General features: G+C 40.5%; 1 pseudogene across 1 annotated transcript; it reads right to left on the reverse strand.

Annotated features, from left to right (window-relative positions):
* Nucleotides 1-1,014: 1,014 nt before the first annotated feature.
* On the reverse strand, nt 1,015-1,302 carry LOC311175210 (histone H4-like; annotated as a pseudogene). The gene has a single exon. The product of its transcript is annotated as a histone H4-like (transcript).
* Nucleotides 1,303-7,334: the final 6,032 nt, after the last annotated feature.

A 7,334-nucleotide genomic window follows, 5' to 3' on the forward strand; every position in this document is an offset into this window, starting at 1 on the left:
TTGATCCAGTCATCTATTTTTGGGCATCTGGGCTGTTTCCAAAGCTTAGCTATTGTAAATAGTGCTGCTATAAACATAGGGGTGCAGGTGCTCTTTGAAATTGATGTTTCTGTGTCCTTTGGGTAAATACCTAGGAGTGGAATTGTTGGATCATATGGGAGCTCTATGTTTAGTAGGTCCAGAAATCTCCACACAGCTCTCCATAGTGGTTGGACCAGTTTGCACTCCCACCAACAGTTCAGAAGAGTTCCTATTTCTCCACACCCTCGCCAGCATTTGTTGTTGCTAGTTTTTTTTAATATGTGCCATTCTCACTGGTGTAAGATGGTATCTCATGGTAGTTTTGATTTGCATTTCCCTGATGACAAGTGATGTTGAACATTTTTTCATATGCCTGTTGGCCATTTGCATTTCCTCTTCAGAGAAGTTTCTTTTTAGCTCTTCTGCCCATATTTTGACTGGATTATTTTCTTTGTTTGTGTTGAGTCTCATCAGCTCTTTGCAGATTTTTGTGATCAGTCCTTTATCATTAGTGTTGGATGCAAAAATGTTCTCCCAGTTGGTGGGGTTTCTCTTTGTTTTTGTCATTGTCTCTTTTGCTGTGCAGAAGCTCTTTAATTTGATGTAGTCCCAGCTGTTGATCTTTGCCTTCACTATCACTGCTTTGGGTGATGTGTCTGTAAAGATGTCTTTGATGTGCAAATCACGTAGTGTTTCGCCTATATTTCCTTCTATGTATTTTATGGTTTCAGGTCTTATGTCTAGTTCTTTAATCCATTTTGAGTTGATTTTTGCGTATGGTGTGAGGTAGTGGGTCAAGCTTCATTCTTTTGCACATAGCGACCCAGTTTTCCCAGCACCATTTATTGAACAAACTTTCTTTGCTCCAATGCATAGTCTTTGCTCCTTTGTCAAAGATTAGTTGATCATAAATCTGTGGGTTTATTTCTGGATTTTCTTGGGGGCCCTAAAAAGGGCCTTTTTTCTGTTTAAGGAAGGGGTCCCTTACTGCGCCTAGCCGCCGAAGCCGTAGAGGGTGCGGCCCTGGCGCTTGAGCGCGTAGACCACGTCCATGGCCGTGACCGTCTTGCGCTTGGCGTGCTCGGTGTAGGTGACAGCGTGGCGGATCACGTTCTCCAGGAAGACCTTGAGCACCCCGCGGGTCTCCTCGTAGATGAGCCCCGAGATGCGCTTGACGCCGCCACGGCTTGGTGATGCCCTGGATGTTGTCGCGCAGCACCTAGCGGTGGCGCTTGGCGCCGCCCTTGCCAGCCCCTTCCCGCCTTTGCCACGACCAGACATCTTGGTGAAGCCAGAGACTGCAGTGATACAAACCTTTAACTTCTTTCTGTGGGCGTCTTCTCTTAATCCCATTTGACCTTTTTCTGTGGCCTATATTTGATTAAAAATAAAACAACACCAATAGAGTTGCTTTGCTTCATACCTCTGAGAAATGACCAAACTGAAAAATTTATCTTTTATGTTTTAGCCGGCCAAAATTTCTTCCATCTAGATTTTACTGGAATCTTAGCTCCATGAAGGAAAGGGATTTCGATCTTTTTTTTTTTTTTCACCTCTGCTGCCATTTATGCTCAGAATAGTGCCTGTACTTAATAAGAGCCATATAAGGATTAAATGAATAAATTCCTCAGATGTGAGCTAGACACTAATCCAATGTGCCCACCTGTTCCCCCGGCTCTAGGGGTTATGCATCAAAGAACCACTAAAGCTCCCCCTAGGCAGGAGGTGGAGGAAAAGCACCGTCTACACGTAATACACCACACCCTCCCAAATTTTCTAAACTTCAAAGTTTCTGACAGAGAAACAAGTAGTTGTGAGGGGCCTCCCCGGTGGCGCAGCGGTTGAGCGCTGGGCTGTGAAGCTGCCCACAGCCTCTGCAGCACCGGCTTGATCCCTGGCCGCCGGGGAGGGTCCCACATGGCGCGTGGACCTCTCCTGCCACCCGCTGCTACCCTCAGCAGTGTACCTCGGTCCCTCTGCCTGTTCTGCTCCCCGCTCTGGCTCTGGTGAATTCTCTCACCCTCCCACGCTTCTGACTGTACCCAGTGCTTGAATAAATAAATAAATCAATCTAAAAAAAAAATCCACTTTAAAAAAAAAAAAGATTTATTTATTTATTTATTCAAGCACTGGGTACAATCAGAAGCGTGGGAGGGTGAGAGAATTCACCAGAGCCAGAGCGGAGAGCAGAGCAGGCAGAAGGACGAAGTACACTGCTGAGGGGAGCAGCGGGCGGCAGGAGAGGTCTGCGCGCCACGTGGGACCCTCCTCCAGTGGCCGGGGAGCAGCCGGGGATCGAACCGGAGCTGCAGAGGCCGCGGGCAGCTTTGCGACCCAGCGCTCAACCGCTGCGCCACCAGGGAGGCCCTAAATCTTCTTCTTTTTTTTTTTTTTTAAAAGAAACAAGTAGTTGTGAAAGGAGGCCCCCCATTTTTTTCATCTCTACTTTTTGTGGTATTCCATTTCACTACTGAATGAGGGAATAGTTGGCACTTTCTTAGAGCCTTAGCCAAAACTGAGACAGAAAGAGCACTATTTTAACATCCTGCTACAGATATATAGAAAACAATTGCACTTATTAGTTGTCTCTATCTATTAAATCTTAAGTCCTCAAAGAACAGGGACCATGTTATATTTCCCTTTTTATATAGTGTCCCTTTTTATATATAGCTAGTGTTTACACATGTAAAGGTTATTAAAAGAGTGTATGACTAAAATTACTTTAGAATTATTTGTAATAATTCCAAATACATTGCATGGTATCAAAGTTAAAAACTATTGTTTCTGGTACTCTTCTAATAGGAATTATTAAATATGGAAATATTTATAACAAAATTAAAATGACTATCACTTTAATGTTACCATGCTAGATATTCTATGTTGCTCTTAACATCTAATTCACCTCTGATGGATTACATCAGCAATGTCTGTTCCCTTCCTGCTTCTGATTGAGTTTAGCCAGTAGAGGTCACTAGCAGGAGATCAGAAGGCAGTAGGAGGTAGAGCTCTGCATATTACAGTCACTGTCTCTATGTTGGCCACTGGTTAATGGTGGTAGTGCATCATCCCTGCTGTTTCTCTGCCCATGTTCTGATTATATTTTCTTTAGTTGCCCCCTTTGAGGAGCCATCTGTTGGGATCCTGACTGATACAATAATATTTTTGGTTTTTATAGGAATCATTTTTCTTTCTGTAAGAAACACCTGTTATTTTTTTGTGAAGTTGAGTTTATACTTCTAAAACATTAATATTAGGAGTTCTGAGGCAGCTGGAAAATAAAACCTAAGATAGAGGCTTTTCCCTGTTTGTTACTTGTTCAAATATATAAGAAAAAAGTAAACATACATTGGCTATAGACATATATTTTCCAGTTATAAAAGGAATATATAGCTTACATTTTTTTCAAGTACAAACCGTATGAAAAATAATCCCCTGTAAAGAAAATCACTGTTGGAAATATAGTAATATTTTTCCTACAATAATATCTTCTCTTAAGAAAGGAGGAAAATTATCCTGATAATATATTTTCCAGTATTTGTAATATGTAATACATTGTCTTTGTGTGTGTGTGCATGTTGTGAGTGTCACTCTCATTCCATAGAAAGAAATCCTGCATTTCTTTAGATACATTTGAATCTGTCCCTGAGCCACCATCTTGCCATCCATCCAGGTGGGAAATTCAGTGTCAGTTATTGCTTGAACATTTCCTCTTCATCCAGGATTATATAAGGTTTCTAGGGCTTTAATTATTGTGGAAAAACTTGAAATTACCTCAAATTATTTGATTATCTGTCCACATTGGTTTGTTGGGCAGATTCCCTTGTGTGTCATCTTCCTTGCCTGGCTGACTGATATTCCTTTACTGTCCTTGAAACTCAGAAATCTGGAATCAAATGAGTGAATCTAACAACGGCTGTACCCAGGCATAGCCTTCCTCTTTGAGGTTTTGACACAATCATGGACTCTGTTACAGAGCAAGATGGGTCTGAGCTCTTTCCTCGAACCAGAGGCTTCAGACTTCTAAATCTTCAGGAATCTCTTTCACCTCACTCTCAAAGGCATTGCTTTTCTTTTTCCCCTTCTCATTTCAACAGACAAGGAGAGCCTGTGTTGTCCGTAAGCGGTCTTTGCTCTTTGCTTTACAAAAATCTGAGGTCTAAATACCTGCTTGAATGGGAACAAGGAGCCTGGGGATAGGGGAACACAGAATTAATATCTCAACAAAATAAACTGTTACACAAAATTAAATTTTTTAACCTACTTTTTAATTTAAACATTTATACCACAAACATTTCTTCATATCTCATGTTTTCTGTATCACAAGGAAGGTAACCCATTATATGAGTGTATCATAGTTTATTTAACCAAATATGATAACCTTTAGATAGCTTATTCTAAAGCTCACCTTATCTTTATCTACTTTCTTTTTTTCACTAGTTATTCAGAAGCTAAAGTTATATTTTGATAATAGAACAGAACAAATTGGAAATAGTAGGCATAATTTGGAAGAATAACAACTTGGAACTGTATCTAAACTATGTAATATAATTTCTCTCCTTGGTGTGTGACCAACAGGGAGGCCTGTACAAAAGCCATTGGCATACTTAAGTTGTTTAGAAATATTTTTTTTCCAGAAATTAAGCAATTATTACAGAATGTCATCTAGATAGTTGAGTAAGAATGAATCTTACATGTCCATGGGAAAAATTTAAGATGGCTCTTATTCAAATTTATTTTTATTTAATTCTAAAAAATCCCGAAGTAACTAGCAATGACCTCTTAATTAAAGAACTAGTGCTGCTTTTCTGGTCGATTCTTTCCACAAAATATCTATATTGATCAATTTTACAGTTGCTGGTAAGAATCAGGGTATACCCTCAGCCAAATCTCCAAGTCATGCCTACAGGAGCCAAAAGCCATTAAAACCCCCAAGAGACCAAATGTTTCTTCTGTTGGTCCACAAATGGGGAGATGATATAACAGTTATTCTGAAGAGGCCAGCTAACCATCCTCAACTCACAGAGCCATCAATATATACACAGAGGGGAATGATGAAAAGGACAGGTTTTAGAGTCAGATATTTCTCATTCCTTCAACAAATATTTGATTACTTTACCATATGCCTTTATTACTAAGATGCTGAGAATGTCTCTGGAAACAAAACAGATAAAAAGTCCTGAAAGGAAGAGTGTTATGGGGTGAAATCAGAGAAGAACTAGGATGGGAGTTGCAGATAGTATAGGGTCTTTAGGCCATGGTAAGATCTTTGACTCTGGATGAGACAGAAAGCTACCAGAGAGTTTTGAAGAGAAAAATGTCATTACTGACATTTAAAAAGGATATATTCCAACCCTTGTGTAGAGAATAGACAATGGGCAGCCCAATAAATATAAGATCAAGGTTATGATAATCAAGTCACAGATTACAATAGCTAGGACAAACATTGTAATGTTGAGATGGAAGGAAGTAGTTGGAGTCTGAATATACTTTGAAAGCAGAGCCAACAGTACTTTGCTAATGGGTTGAAAGTGGCGTATAAGAAAAAGAGAGGCTTTAAAATGATGTTTTTGACCTGAACAAATGTGAGAATGGAGCAATAATAAACCAAGGCAATAGTGAGACAGGGGGAACAGGTTTAGGAAGAAAGATGATGTAGTTTAGGGCCTCCCCTGGTGGCGCAGGCGGTTGGGCGCAGCACTGTGAAGCTGTCCGCAGCCTCTGCAGTGCCAGTTCGATCCCAGCTGGCCAGCGAGGGTCCCACATGGCGTAGCAGACCTCTTCTGTCTCAGCCGCTGCTCCCCTCAGCAGTGAATTTCGTCAGTCTGTCTGTTCTGTTCCCTGCTCTGTCTCTGGTGAATCCTCTCACCCTCCCACACATCTGGCCTGTACCCCGTTTCTTGTATAAAATAAATAAAAAATCTTAAAAAAGAAAGAAAGAAAGATGATGTGGTTTATACATCTCAAGTAGACATCCTAATGGAAATATGGAGTAGTTAACTGACATCTAAATTAGAGTTTGGTGGAGAGATCCCGTGGGGGTCTTCATGTGTGAAGTTATTTAGAGCCATGAGACTGGAGTGAGAGTAAATAGAAAATAAGTTCAAAGATTGAATACTATGTTACACAAATACTAAGAATTAGGTTTGTGTTTTGAATTTAGCTCCTCATAAGCTCTGACACCTTCGATGACTTATTTAATCTCTCAACCTTTTTTTTGTTGTTGTTGCCTAATCCTGTAAAATGAAGATATTATTGACTAATATCCTTATGATTAGTGTGGTGACTAAGTGAATTTGTCATTTAACAAGCTTAGCACACTGCCTGGCACATGATAGTCTATAATTATTAGCTACTATTACTACTACTTTTAAAATCAGCATTTGTCTTCCAAAATACTGCTGACTGCTGTAGTGATAATATACTCACATCATTCATATTGTTGCTATGTCTATTGTTTATCTAGATAAAAAGTGGCAAATTAGAAGTGTGCACTTTAAGCTACATTTTCACATAAAAGCTCTTTTCAACTGTTAACTTTTGTTCCTTTTTTTTTTTTTGTGGGACCCTCGCCGTGGCCGGGGATTGAACTGGCGCTGCAGAGGCTGTGGGCAGCCAACCCAGTGCTCAACTGCTGCGCCACCAGGGGAGGCCCTCAACTGTTAACTTTTGAAGTCCTCCTAAATATTTTGAAGTCCTCCGAAATATTTAATTTTGCTTTAATCTATTTTGAAAATTTTCAGTTATTTTTATTTAACTGCCAAGTCTATAATGCAAAACAAGAGTCTCTTCTTTAAAGTTTTAACATTCAATATGGCTGACTGCTACAAAAATAAAAACATGGTTGGTGAAGTTTGTTTGAAATAAGAACTCCCTTCTCTAACAAGTTTGAATAACCACTTGGTCTGGAAATTATTTTACCCTATATAAAAATGCCTTCTCATTTTAAAAATAAATAACATCATCCTATTGTTTTCGCACTTTGAAATACATTCTTTTTTTTTTTTTTAAAGATTTATTGATTGATTGATACATGCATACATACAAGCACTGGGTACAGTCAGAAGCACGGGAGGGTGAGAGAATTCACCAGAGTCAGAGCAGGGAGCAGAGCAGGCAGAAGGACTGAAGTACACTGCTGAGGGGAGCAGCGGGCGGCAGGAGAGGTCTGCGCGTCATGTGGGACCCTCCTCTGGTGGCCGGGGAGAAGCCGGGGATCGAACCGGCGCTGCAGAGGCTGCAGGAAGCTTCGCAACCCAGCGCTCAACCGCTGCGCCACCAGGGAGGCCCTGAAATACATTCTGATCTCATTTTTG

Source organism: Talpa europaea, assembly GCF_964194135.1.
Source record: "Talpa europaea genome assembly, chromosome: 1".
Classification (NCBI taxonomy): Eukaryota; Metazoa; Chordata; class Mammalia; order Eulipotyphla; family Talpidae; genus Talpa; species Talpa europaea.